Source organism: Talpa europaea (assembly GCF_964194135.1).
Source record: "Talpa europaea genome assembly, chromosome: 6".
Taxonomy (NCBI): domain Eukaryota; kingdom Metazoa; phylum Chordata; class Mammalia; order Eulipotyphla; family Talpidae; genus Talpa; species Talpa europaea.
Window position 1 is genome coordinate 78,579,256 of NC_140072.1, and position 13,911 is coordinate 78,593,166.

Here is a 13,911-nt window from a genome sequence, read left to right on the forward strand (position 1 = left end):
AGGAACATAAAATTCAGTGCTAATCTGAGAATGTCTCCCTCATAAATGGAGCATTTTGAGTTAAGGTGGTGATTCTTGTGTTTCTAAGACTCCTTCCTCTGAAATAATTCAGACCCCACCACCATTTAAAATAAGTAATTTCACTACAAATTCCTAAAACAAAAACATCATTTTTGAGTTAGTAAGTTAAAATATCTGAAGTTTCACAAACTCAAAAGGATTTGGTCTTGAAACCAATTCTAGTTCCAAAGGATGTATTACTTAATTCTTGGCTATTTTCTGTAATATTGTAAGAGCTTTAAGGCAACTCATCAGCTATTCATGGATTGAGTACTTTGGAAGAATATATTCAGATGAGATGAAAATTGTCTTTTCTTACCTTTCAGGCTTTATATTTTTATGGTGTTTTAAGGGGCTATAAACAGCTAGGAGTGCATTATTTATCTCTTCAGCTAATACTTTGTGAGCATTCTTTATATGGCTGTCACATAGCATGAAGCATAGAAAACATATTTGTGAAGAAAGGCAACTGGTACTTTAGTAGAGAATCACAGACCAGTGGAAGGGACTGATGAATAACCAAGCACAATACCTGATCAGTATACTGTGATGGCAGAGAACAAACTCTGGAGCTTTGGAAGTGTTAGGAAGGCCAGTGAGGTTTTTTTGAATGTGAAGTGTATGGGACAAGGTCCTGGGGGACCTTGTCTATCACCCTGGAAATCATTCAGTATATCATGGACCACTCACTATTGAAGGTTTGTATTTTGGAAGGGCCATTTCCCACTGATAATAGGAATGGTGTATTAGGATAGATGAACTGCTGTAACAACCCCAACATTTGAATGACTTCAGACACGACTTTATCTACTTTCATCATGCGCCAGTGGGCAGGCAGACTCCAGAGATGCAGTCTTCTCCATCTTATGACAATGTCAGCTTTAAGTCTCCAAAATGTGGAAGAAGTTCTAGAGTGGTAGATCTTACAGGAATTAAGACCAGACCTGACACACATCACTTCTCCCTGTGCATTGGTCAGAACACAGCCAGTGGTGATGAAGATGGGAAATTGTAATCACCATGTATGTCCAGGAAGAGAATCAGAATGATTAACAGAATTTTCTGCCACAAATGGATAGAATAAATGAGTCAAAAAAATCTTTAGAAAATGAAGATCATCCACAATCCCATCACCCAGAAAGAACAGATTTTTTTGCATGTTTGTGTTTAGTAACTTACTGCAGTATCAACATGTTCCTGCTAGATTTGGAATCTACATAAAAGCACAAAAAATAGAAGTTACATATTCCCTACCATAGTCAGTGCTTTTTTTTGTTGTGATATATGTTTCACTATTGTGTACAAAAGGAAAATCTTCAGTTTTATTATCTCTTCCACTTATAAAATCTTTCCCATATCACTGAAAATTCTACATTTTTAAAGGCTGCATTACATTTATCATGAATGTGTTGTAATTTTCTAGTAAGTTCTTGGACATTTTTGTAATTTTTGACATTTGTCATTTGAAATGCTGAGATAATGCTCATGTGTATGTGTGGGTATATACATAATTTACATCTGTTCCTACAATTACTTTTCCTTTTGCATTTGCTTTTCAAAAAATTACCCAAGTAATAGATAGCAGATAGGTAGAAATGAAATAGTATCAAAGATAATTTTTCTTAAAAAAAGGTCAGTCTCCTTCTCTATGCCCAGAGCGAACTCAATTTGTTCATCCCTTAATCTGTTACTTACCTCTATGTTTCTTAACAATGTTACTTTTACTATGTCTTCCTGTTCTGTTTCCTTTCCTCCCCTTAGTGCATTAGTAGGACTTCAATAAGACGTTGAAAAGGAGTGATAAGAGGCAACATCCCTACCTTTTTCTGATGTTACTGGGAAATCCTTAAATTTCTCACCATTAAATATGATGTTAGCTGTAAATTTTTGTAGTCTTCAAGTTGAGGAAGTTCCCTTTCTTCCTAATTTACTTGAGATTTTTTGTCAAGAATGGATATTGGATTTTATAAATGTTTTTTCTCCATCTATTGATAAGATCATGTGATTTTTCTTTATTTGTTGGTGTGATGTATTACATTAATTGATTTTTGAATGTTCGACCAATCTTATGTACCTAGAATTGAGAGTGCTACATGATTCCTTTTATACTTTATGGATTAGATTTGCTAATATTTTGTGTGTCATGGGTGGGGGGGAGGATAATTTTGCAACTTTCTTCATAGGAGATGCTGGTCTATAGTTTTCTTAAAATGTTTTTGTGTGGTTTTGTTTCTGGGATAATACTGGCTGCACAGACTGAATTAGCAAGTATTACTTCTATCCGTTGAAAGCACAGAGAACTGGCATAGTTTCTTTTTCAAATATTTAGTGGAATTCACCATTGAACACATCTGGACCTGTGTTTTAGAAGGTTATTATATATGAATTAGATTTCTTTAATAGATATGGGCTGATTGAGATCATCTTTGCTGGCTTACATTTTGACAGATTGTGTTTTTCAAGGAATTGGTTCATTTCATCTACATTGTTAAATTTGGGGACATAAATTTGTTCATAGTTTTCTTTTATTCTTTTACATGCTATCTATACTGTTATCTATACTGATACCTTCCTTTCCATTTCTGATACAGATAATTGGTGCCTTTTTTCCCAACCTGGCTAGCTTATCAATTACATTAATCGTTTCAAAGAACCAGCTTTTTTTGGTGGTGTTGATTTTTCTCTATTGATTTCCTATTTTTAATTTCATTGATTTCTGCTCTAATTCTAATGTTTTCCTCTTACTTTGGATTTAATTTATCCTTTTCTAGTTTCTAAAATGGAAAGTTAGGCTACTGATTTTACATCTTTTCTAATGTATGCATTCAAAGTATAAATAAATTAGGTATAGGATAAATTTAGTTCAATCAGTAATCAGGATGGACCTTACTATGACTTAATTATTTGACTCAGAAGTACTGCTTTCTTTTAGTTGTCTTTTACTTTTATAATTTCTAATAAATCTGTTCACAGGAATTCCAAGCTTCTCTATCAGATTTGTTACTCATTCATACTAGTATTTTTTTTTTTTCAAACACTAAGACATCAATTGTTCCCTTTTCTTGGAGACCTCCCTAGAACTCAGTCCTGCTAAATTCTGAACTACTAGCTGTTGTTGCTTGCTGCCCAGTGTGTAATTTTGGCACTTTGTCACTTCCCCATGGGTTTATTTTTCATTCTCTGTTTACCAGACCTTTCACCCCCTCCCCTTTTTTGACTGGTACACATTTTCAGTTAGCTTCATAAGAAAGCATGAATGAGAAACACATTTCAGATGTTATTCAGAATTGTAATCTGTATGGGGCCCTTTTTTAACTTAGAATTCGGGGGGACTTTTATGCTTATTTTCTGATGTTTCACAGTGATCCTCTTCATTGGTCTTCATTCAGTTTGTAAAATGTTAGCTCTTCAATAATGTCTTTCCTTTCTGATAATTCTGTCATCTGTTGGACTCCCTACAGTGATTCTTGATGCATCTCTGCTTGACCATTTTCTTATGTGTTCTTTTCTTTACAGAGTTCACTGATTCTATTTCTCAGTTCTTTATTTTCTGTTCTTATTTCTGTCTCTAAATATTGGTATATGTTTTGGTGGTGCTGAAACCTCTATTATTATCCATCAGTGTTTTTTCTCTATCACTGGAAACATTTCATTCTGCTTTTTGCACCTTCAGCTGGAATTTTATTCTTCCCAACTACCTGCCAATATAGATTTATGATGTGCTCATACAAAATGACTGCCGGCCATTTTGTCTCTTCAAACTACCTGGTTAGCATGGACATTCTTTCCATGTACACCCCTGAATTATTAGACTTGAAGGTTTATTGCTATCAGTAATTAAACTGATTGCTTAAATTAAAAAGGCTTTTACTTTTTTTTACAGCATAATAGTTTCATTAAATTTTATTTATTCTTAAAGATTTATTTATTTATTTATTTATTTATACAAGCACTGGGTACAGTCAGAAGCGCGGGAGGGTTGAGAGAATTCACCAGAGCCAGAGCGGGGAGCAGAGCAGGCAGAAGGACCGAAGTACACTGCTGAGGGGAGCAGCGGGCGGCAGGAGAGGTCTGTACGCCACGTGGGACCCTCCTCCCGTGGCCGGGGAGCAGCCGGGGATCAGGGATCGAACAGGCGCTGCAGAGGCTGCGGGCAGCTTCCCAACCCAGCACTCAACCGCTGCGCCACCGGGGAGGCCCTTCATTAGATTTAAAAAAAAAGATTTCTGTATGATCATCTTAAAAGCCCTAGCACTTCTTCAAAATACTTAAAAAACAATCATTAATTTAACCAGATTAGTCTAATGTGGTACCCATGATTTTACTTCATTTCCTTCATTTCCAAGAAGACAACTATGCTTATTTAGAGTCAAGTGAATAGTGGTGCCCCTATCACCCAAGCTCTAACGGTGAAACTAAGAATTTTGGAACTCCAACTGAGATTCTAGACCATACACGCTGATTCACGCCATGCCTGAGACTGCAGTCTTGGTGCCATGGGCTTGAAAAAAACAGGGATGTGATTAAAGAAATGACAATAAGGCAGGCAGAGAGGATTGCAGTTTCTGATGGGCTGTAGGGAGATTCAGCTTTACTTCCCTTTCCTTGAGCTCTAGAAAGCACTTCATCTTGTGTATGTCTCTATTTACCTAAAATAGCTCTAACCCAGCTAGCAACATTCTACTCCTATTACTAGTTGAGTAAAGAGCAAAGAAGTCAGATTAAAATCTTGGCCAGTTGGAAGGACTCTGATCATGATCAGTCATCTGTGACACAGCAGTGAGAATCTGACTCAAAAGGTGGCAAAAAATTAAAATAATGGAAGTGAAAGTGCTTTGTATAGTGCTGCACAGGTGCTGGTAATGATTTCTATGAACCCTGCCACCACTATTTGTGAGCAAATAAATTGAATATAATTTTTAGTACAAATTTTCACTTCTGCTTTTCCTCGATTCCTTTCCAGATTCTGCACACCCACGTTGAGAGGGATGCAAAACAGTATTCTAAATGGTATTTCTCTTAAATAACAGAAGTAGGAGTATAGAACATAAAGAAAGTCAAAGGCAGTTAAATAATGTAAATGAAAAGCAAATGGAATATTGGAAGGAAAAGGCCTAGACACCACATCTGAATGCAATCATGAGTTAATGTTGGTTGACTCTATAAGATTACACTAAATGCACATTTGATAGTCTACTAGACACCCCATCTTCTCTGCCAAGCGAAAAGTTTGTTGTCTCTTCTTACATTTTTTTTTTAAGATTTATTTATTTATACAAGCACTGGGGTGCAGTCAGAAGCGCGGGAGGGTGAGAGAATTCACCAGAGCCAGAGCAGAGAGCAGAACAGGCAGACTGACGAAGTGCACTGCTGAAGGGAGCAGCAGGAGGCAAAAGAGGTCTGTGCGCCATGTGGGACCCTTGCCCGGCGGCGGGGGATCGAACCGGCGCTGTAGAGGCTGTGGGCAGCTTAGCAACCCAGCACTCAACTGCTGCGCCAATGGGGAGGCCCTGTTGTCCCTTTTTGTATAAATTCTACTCTGTGTGTTAAGACACCAATTCTTGTATGTTTAACTCTTTGAGACTATTATCTTAGATAAGGACTTCATGTGTATTTATTTATTAGAAGGACCATCTTTCATCTCCACAAAACTACAGCTATCAGTTTGTTAGGTCTCATCTTACTCTTGACTAGCTTTTCTTTAGATCTTTTTCATTAATGTGCTACATGAGGAAGAATCATGGTTTTGTCTCAGCTGTCTTACTAGTCTTATTCATTAAGTAATCACAACAGAAGCTTTTGGAAATATTTACTGTAGATTCCACACTCTTCTAGTTTTCTATTGCTGACTAGTCCTACCTAAGTGGCAGAATGGATGACAGTGGGCTCTTGAGAACTCAAAATCCAGTTCTGGTGACATAACAAGATTGTCCTAGCTCTCTCCTGCTTATGCTTATATATATAGTTTGATGGGATTTCCATAATTGTTTTTTAAACTTATTTTTGTACTCACATTGTCATTGCTAATATAGAGGGCCTCCCCTGGTGGCGCGGCAGTTGAGTGCTCACTGTGAAGCTGTCTGCAGTCTCTGCAGCACAGGTTCGATCCTGGCTGGCCAGCGAGGGTCCCACATGGCAGGACAGACCTCTCCTGTCACGCCCACTGCTCCCCTCAGCAATGTATTTCGTCAGTCTGCCTTTTCTGTTCCCCGTTCTGTGTCTGGTGAATTCGATCACCCTCCCGTGCATCTGGCATGCACCCCGCTTCTTGTATAAATAAATAAAATAAAATAAAAAATCAAAGAATATAGAAACATTGATAAAAAGTGAATGACCCTCTGTTTCTGCCATCCTACTGTCCAGTCCCATTCCCCAAGGGTGATTGATGTTCACAGTTGAACGTTTAATGTAAATTTTAAATGACTTGGTTCATGTTTTGGTAAGGAATGAAAAAGCTGTCCTATGATCAGGTGAATGGTCTTAACCTATTATGAACTGGAAGTATGTTTAAGAAGCCCAAGCCAGGAACCCGATAGTCCCCATAGTCATCAAGTACTCCACCTCCGAACATCTTCCTAGTCTCCTACTATCATGTATTAATCCATTTTACATATCCACTTCTGCATCCCTATAATCCATTATTCACACTGCAACTACAATAGTCCTTTTAAAACACAATTTTGAATCTTAAAATACTTTCATTGTTTCCCCTTGTTCTTAGAATAAAGATCAAAATACTTATGCTGTACAGTCCAGTACTAACTCACCTCTTCAGCCACATGTAATCACACTTCCTTTTCTTCTTTGCATCTTGCCACATTGGCTACCTTACAATTTCTTTGTAAATGCTACTCTTCCCTTGAAAATGACTCCCATCCATTTTCCACCCTGCCTTTTAGTTAGCTTCTAGTCAACTTTCAGACTTAGTTTAGATGTCCCTTCCTCAAGGGAAACTTTCCTGAACCATTAGGAAAGGGTTTTCTCTTTCATTTCATAACATAATTCTCATTTGTGACATTGTATGATTAAAATTTTATATTCTCTGAGGGGAAAAAAAAGCAAACATTGTTTAAAAATGAACAATGAGATAAAATATATATAAACAAATTAAAAAAAAACTTCATATTCTGCCCCTGTTGCTTGTTTAATATATTCCCCTCACTAGACTCCTCAATATTTTAATAGGGTGCTCTGGGGAGGGAGGATGCAGCACATTTTGGTGGTACCACCCACCCCCATCCCCAACAGAGCCCTTGTCTCTGGTGTTCTAGACTCTGACTCATTTACATTCCACCTAAGGTATAGGTTGCTATATCTTTTCAAATTTTCCCTGAAAAAAGAAATATATTAAATTTACCATATCCAAAGCCAAACTTGATTTGGCTCTCCAAAACCAGATCCATGGTTCATTCCTCTCAACTCTTCTGTTTCAGTTGCTCAGACTAAAAATATGAAGTCATCCTTAGTTCTTCTCTTTTTTCATAAGCCTTACATCCAATCCATCAGGAAATCTGTTTTCCTCTACCTTAAAATATAGATAACCAGGAATTCTTACTCATTACTGCTAACATACCTGTCAAAAACACTACTGCATCTTGCTTTGATTAGTATAATAGCCTCCTAACTGGTTTCCCTGCCCCTGTGTTTGACCCCTAAAGCCTATTCTTATTTTTTTTTTTTTTTGGTATTTCTTGAATTTCTTTGTAATTTTCTTTTTCTGACATCATTGTTCATTTTTGTACAACACTGATTTCTCCCCACAGGCGTAATCCCCATAAATTCCCATCACCACATCACCTGCGAACCATCACCATGGTCCCCTATGCTCTTCTTCCTTTGTTTGACCCCCTCCTTCCCTTCCCTGCAGTGTGCCTCAGATCTATAATTTGCCTGATATTTTTGACTCTTTTTTTCTCTGACCCTTTGTTCATTTTTCCAATATTCCTCCTATAAGTGAAACCATCCAACATTTTTCTTTTTCCTTCTGATTTATTTCACTAAGTATAAATCCTTTAGCATCATCCACGTTGCTGCAAATGGCATGAGTTTGTCTTTTTGATTGCTGAGTGGTATTCCATTGTGTATATATACCACATCTTCTTGATCCAGTCATCTATTTGGGGGCATTTAGATTGTTACCATAGCTTACCTACTGCAAACAGTGCTACAATAAACATTGGAGAGCAGGTTTCCTTTTGAATTAATGTTTTTATGTCCTTTCGGTAGGTTCCTAGGAGTGGAATTGCTGAGTCACATGGAAGCTCCATTTTTAGTAATTTGATGGTCCTCCACACAGCTTTCCATACTGGTTTCTCACCAGCAATGTAAGAACATTCCTTTTTCTCAACATACTCGTCAGCATTTGTTGTTGACAATGTTTTTAATATTGGCCATTCTCACTGGTGTAAGGTGGTATCTCATTGTGGTTTTAATTTGCATTTCCCTGATTATAAGAGATATTGAGCATTTTTTCATATACCTGTTGACCATTTGCATTTTGTCTTTGGAGAAATGTCTTTTTAGCTCTTCTGCCCATTTTTGGACTGGATTGTTTGTTTTTGTTGAGTCGTGTGAATTCTTTGTATTGTCGTGTGAATTCTTCTGATCTTTGTGATCAGTTGTATTGTGTGCAAAAATTTTCTCCCATTCTGTAGGGTGTCACTTTGTTTTGGGTAATGTCTCTTTTTTTTACATAAACTTTCAGTTTGATATAGGCCCAGCTTTTCATCTTTTCCTTCACTCTCTTTGCTTTAGGTGATGTGTCTTTTTTTTTTTTTTTAAATATTTATTTATTTATACAAGAACCATGGTACAGTCCAGATGTGTGGGAGGGTGAGAGGATTCACCAGAGACAGAGCAGGGAGCAGAACAGGCAGACTGAGGAAATACACTGCTGAGGGGAGCAGCAGATGCGATAGGAGAGGTCTGCTGTGCCATGTGGGACCCTTGCTGGCTGGCCGGGATTGAACTGGTGCTGCAGAGGCTGTGGACAGCTTCACAGTGTGATGCTCAACTGCCTATGCCACCAGGGGAGGCCCTAGGTGATGCGTCTTTAAAGATGTTACTGAGATGTATGTCACAAAGAATTTTGCCTATATTTTCTTCTACATATTTTATAGTTTCAGGTATTATGTCTAATACTTTAATCCATTTTGAGTTGGTTTTTGGGCATGGTGTGAAGTAGTAGTCAGGCTTCATTTTTTTGCATGTAGCAGCCCAGATTTCCCAGCACCATTTATTGAACAAACTGTCCTTGTACCATTGTACACTCTTTGCTCCTTGGTCAAAGACAGTTGTCCATTCATTTCCATTGGTCTGTGTGTCTGTTTTTGTCCTAGTACCATACCATTTTAATTATTATGGCTTTGTAGTATGATTTGCAGTCTGGGAGTGTGATGCCTCCATTCTCCTTCTTTTTAGTGAGTAAAGTTTTGTCTATTTGAAGTTTTTTGTGGTTCCATATGAATCTCATCAATGTTTGTTCTACTTCTTTGAAGCATGTCATTGACATTTTTATTAGAATAGCATTGAATCTGTAAATTGCTTTGGGTAGGATGGCCATTTAACAATATTAATTCTTCCAATCCATGAACAGGGGATATCTTTCAATTTCTGTGTCTCCTTGTGTTACTTTTAACAATGTTTTATAATTTTCTTTGTATAGGTCCTTCACTTCTTTAGTTAGGTTTATGCAAGTATTTGATATTTTTTGTTTCAATTATAAAAGGACAGTTTATTTGATTTCTTCTTCAGATTGATTGTTTGCATATAGGAAACAATTTTTGTGTGTTGATTTTGTAACCTGCTACTTTACTAAATTGGTTTGTTTTAATTAATTTTTCTGTGAGGTTTTTCAGGTTCTCTATTTATATTAGCATATCATCTGCAAATGGTGATAATTTTACTTCTTCTTTCCTTGGATTTGGATTTGGATTCCCTGTATGTCTTTCTCTTGTCTTATTGCTCTGGCTAGTTCTTCTAGTATTAAATTGAAAAGCAGTGGTGAAAGTGGACATCCTTGTCTTATTCCTGATCGTAAGGGAAAGGCCTTCAACTTTCACCATTGAGGATGATATTGGCTGTCAGCTTGTCACATATGGCGTTTATTATGTTAGGTTGTGTTCCTTGTATCTCAAGATTTCTTTTTTTTTTTTTTTAAAGATTTATTTATTTATTTATGCAAGCACTGGGTACAGTCAGAAGCATTGGGAGGTTGAGAGAATTCACCAGAGCTAGAGCGGGGAGCAGAACAGGCAGACTGACGAAGTACACTGCTGAGGGGAGCAGTGGGTGCTACAGGAGAGGTCTGCACACCATGTGGGACCCTCACCGGCAGCCGGGGATTGAACCAGCAATGCAGAGGCTGCAGGCAGTTTCGCAGCCCAGTGCTCAACTGCTGCATCACCGGGGAGGCCCTGTATCTCAAGATTTCAAGGGCCTTCATCATAAATAGATGTTTAACTTCGTTGACTGCTTTCTCAGCATCTATTGATATGATCATATGGTTTTTATTTTTCCTTTTGTTGATGTGTTGGATTAAATTAATTGATTTTCAGATGTTGAACCATCCTTGTGCCCCTGGAAAAAATACCACTTGGTAGTGGTGAATTATCTTTTTGATGCTTTGTTGGATTCTTTCGGCTAGGATTTTATTGAGGATTGTTGCATCAGTGTTCATTAGAGAGACTGGCCTGTAGTGTTCTTTTTTTGTGTTGTCCTTGTTCAGTTTTGGTATTAGTGTAATGTTGGTTTCATAAAATGTATTTGGTAGTATTCCTTCCCTCTCAATTTTTAATTTTTTAAAAATTATATATATAAATAATATATATATATAAAGGTATATATATATATATATATATATATATATATATTACATCATTCTCCCTTTTTGTATAATACATGCTTTCTCTTCTCAGGTGTAGTCCCTATAAAATTCCCACCATCAATTTACCTGTGCACCATTACCATAGTCCCTTGTGTTCTTCCCTCCCTTATTTTGATCCCTCTCCCCAACCTCCCTGCAGAATATCTCTGATTAATAGTTGTCTATTAATTTTGTTTAAAATTTATTATAATTATTTTTTCCTGATCCCTTATTTGGTTCCCCTACATTTCCCCTATAAGTGAAACCAGCTGATGTTTTTCTTTTTCCTTCTGACTTATTTCACTGATATAACCCCTTCCAGCTCCATCCATGTTGTTGCACATGGCATGAGTTTATTTTTTTTTTGATTGCTGAAGAGTATTCCATTGTGTTTATATACCACATCTTGATCCAGTCATATATTTTTGGGCATTTGGGTTGTTTTTATAGCTTACCTATTGTAAATAGTGCTGAAATAAACATAGGAGTGCAGTTATCTCTTTGAATTAATGTTTTCATGTCTTTTGGGTAGATTCCTAGAAGTGGAATTGCTGGATTATATGGAAGCTCTGTTTTTAGTAGTTTGAGGAACCTCCAAACCGCTCCATAGTGGTTGGACCAGTTTGCATTCCCACCAGCAGTATATGATTATGGTGAATCACATTAGAGAATAGAAGATGGCAAAGAATGTGCTAAAATTCAGACTCATTACAAATAAAAAGTCTTGTGGAAACAATATTTTGAGAACGATCCTGCTTATTAAGACTCTGCATATTCTGCACTGACAGTTTGTTCAATAAATGGTGCTGGGAAAAGTGGACCATCACATGCAAAAAATTGAAACTAGACCACTACCTTTCACCGTGCACAAAAATCAACTCAAAAGGGATAAAAGAACTGGACATAAGACCTGAAACCACAAAATATATAGAAGAAAATATAGGCAAAACACTACAAGACATACATCACAATAACATCTTTAATGACTCATAACCCAAAGCAAAGAAAATCAAGGAAAAGATAAACACCTGGGATTACATCAAACTGAAAATCTTCTGCACAGCAAAAGAGACATTAATCAAAACAGAGAGATACCCCACTAATTGGAAAAAAATCTTTGCACTCCAGTCAACTGACAAGGGACTGATCACAAAGCTATGCAAAGAACTCACATGACTCAATAAAAACAAAATGAAAAATCCAGTCAAGAAATGGGCAGAACTCAAAAGACATTTCTCCAAAGAGGAAATGCAAATGGCTAACAGGCATATGAAAAAATGTTCAACATCCCTTATCATCAGGGAAATGCAAATTAAAACCACATTAAGATACCACTTTACACCAGTAAGAATGGCATATATCAAAAAAACAAGCAACAATAAATGTTTGGCGAGGATGTGGTGAAAAAAAAAAAACCTCTCTGACATTGCTGGTGGGAGTGCCAACTGGTCCAACTAGGGAAAGCTGTCTGGAGGTTCCTCGGTCTGCTAAAGATGGAGCTACCATATGACCCAGCAATTCCACTACTAGGGATCTACCCAAAGGACTCAAAAATATTGATTCAAAAGAGCACCTGTACACCTATGTTTATTGCAGCACTATTTACAATAGGTAAAACCTGGAAACAATGCAAATGCCCAAAAATAGATGACTAGATCAAGAAGAGGTGGCATATCTACACAATGGAATATTATTCAGCATATTCAGCAATCAAAAAAGATAAACTCATGCCGTTCGCAGCAATGTGGATGGAACTAGAAGGAATTATGCTCAAGGAAATAAGCCAGAAGGAAAAAGAAAAATATTGGATAGTTTCACTTATAGCAGGTATATAGGGGAACCAAATAAGACATCAATGTAGAAAAATAACAGTACAAAACACAAAATACAATGGACAAAGCAAAAATGGACAATTGTAAATCAGAGACATACTGCAGGGAGGGATGAGGGAGAGGGATCAGAGGGAGGGAGGGAGGAGCACAGGGGACTGAGGTGATGGTGCACGGGAGCATTGATGAAGGAAACTCTGTGGGGACTGCACCTGAAGGGGGTGGGGGGTAGCACATAATGTTTAAAAATGAACAATGATGTAAAAAATAAAAAAATTAATATAAAAATAATAAAAAAATAAAATTAAAAAAAGAATCTGCATATTCTGGGGTATGGATGGGTGAATAGTACAGAGACTCAAAGTAGAAACTGTAGCTTCTTTTTATTGATAAGCTCCAACAAATAATTTTATGAAGTATCTTCATATCAGATACTCATTTCAAAAATTTAATTTTAATTGTGTTTTTTATAGTTAATACTGTCTCTACAGTAAAATATTTTCCACTTAACGACCAAGAAAATCCAGCTTTCTGGTGGTCAATAAGTAACAGCCAGTGAGCACCCATGTATGTAGATTATAGCACTAAATTCTGCCCTGAAGGAGTTTGCAATTTCTATCTGCCAAGGGGTATTGGTTGAGAGAAGAATAAGAAACTTGATTTTCTTTTGCTATAAGTCTCATTGTTTCCTGTAGAAGGAAAGATATTAACTAGTAAAACTGTTTTATAGATATTCTCTTTTTGTAATATGGAAACTAAAATTGCTTTGTAGATTTTGATAGAATATTTGATATTGAAAAAATATCAATTCAAGGCCTCCCTAGTGGCACAGGGGTTAAGTCTCAGTGCTATCACCACTAAAGCCTGAGTTCCATTTTTGGCCAGGGGGCTAATCACATACGGCACAACAGACCTTTCCTGTCTTACCTGCTGCTCCCCTCAGCAGTGTATTTCAGTAAATCTGCCTGTTCTGTTCCCCACTGTCTCTGGTGAATCCTCTCACAACCCCCCCCACCCTCACCTTTTGCTTATACCCCAGTTCTTCCATGCATCAATAATAAAATAAAAAAAAGAAAGAAAAATATCAGTTCAATATTATGCCAACTCAGTTTGGAGTCAGGGGTAGGGCTCTTGCCCGGGAAGATGCACATCCTGTAT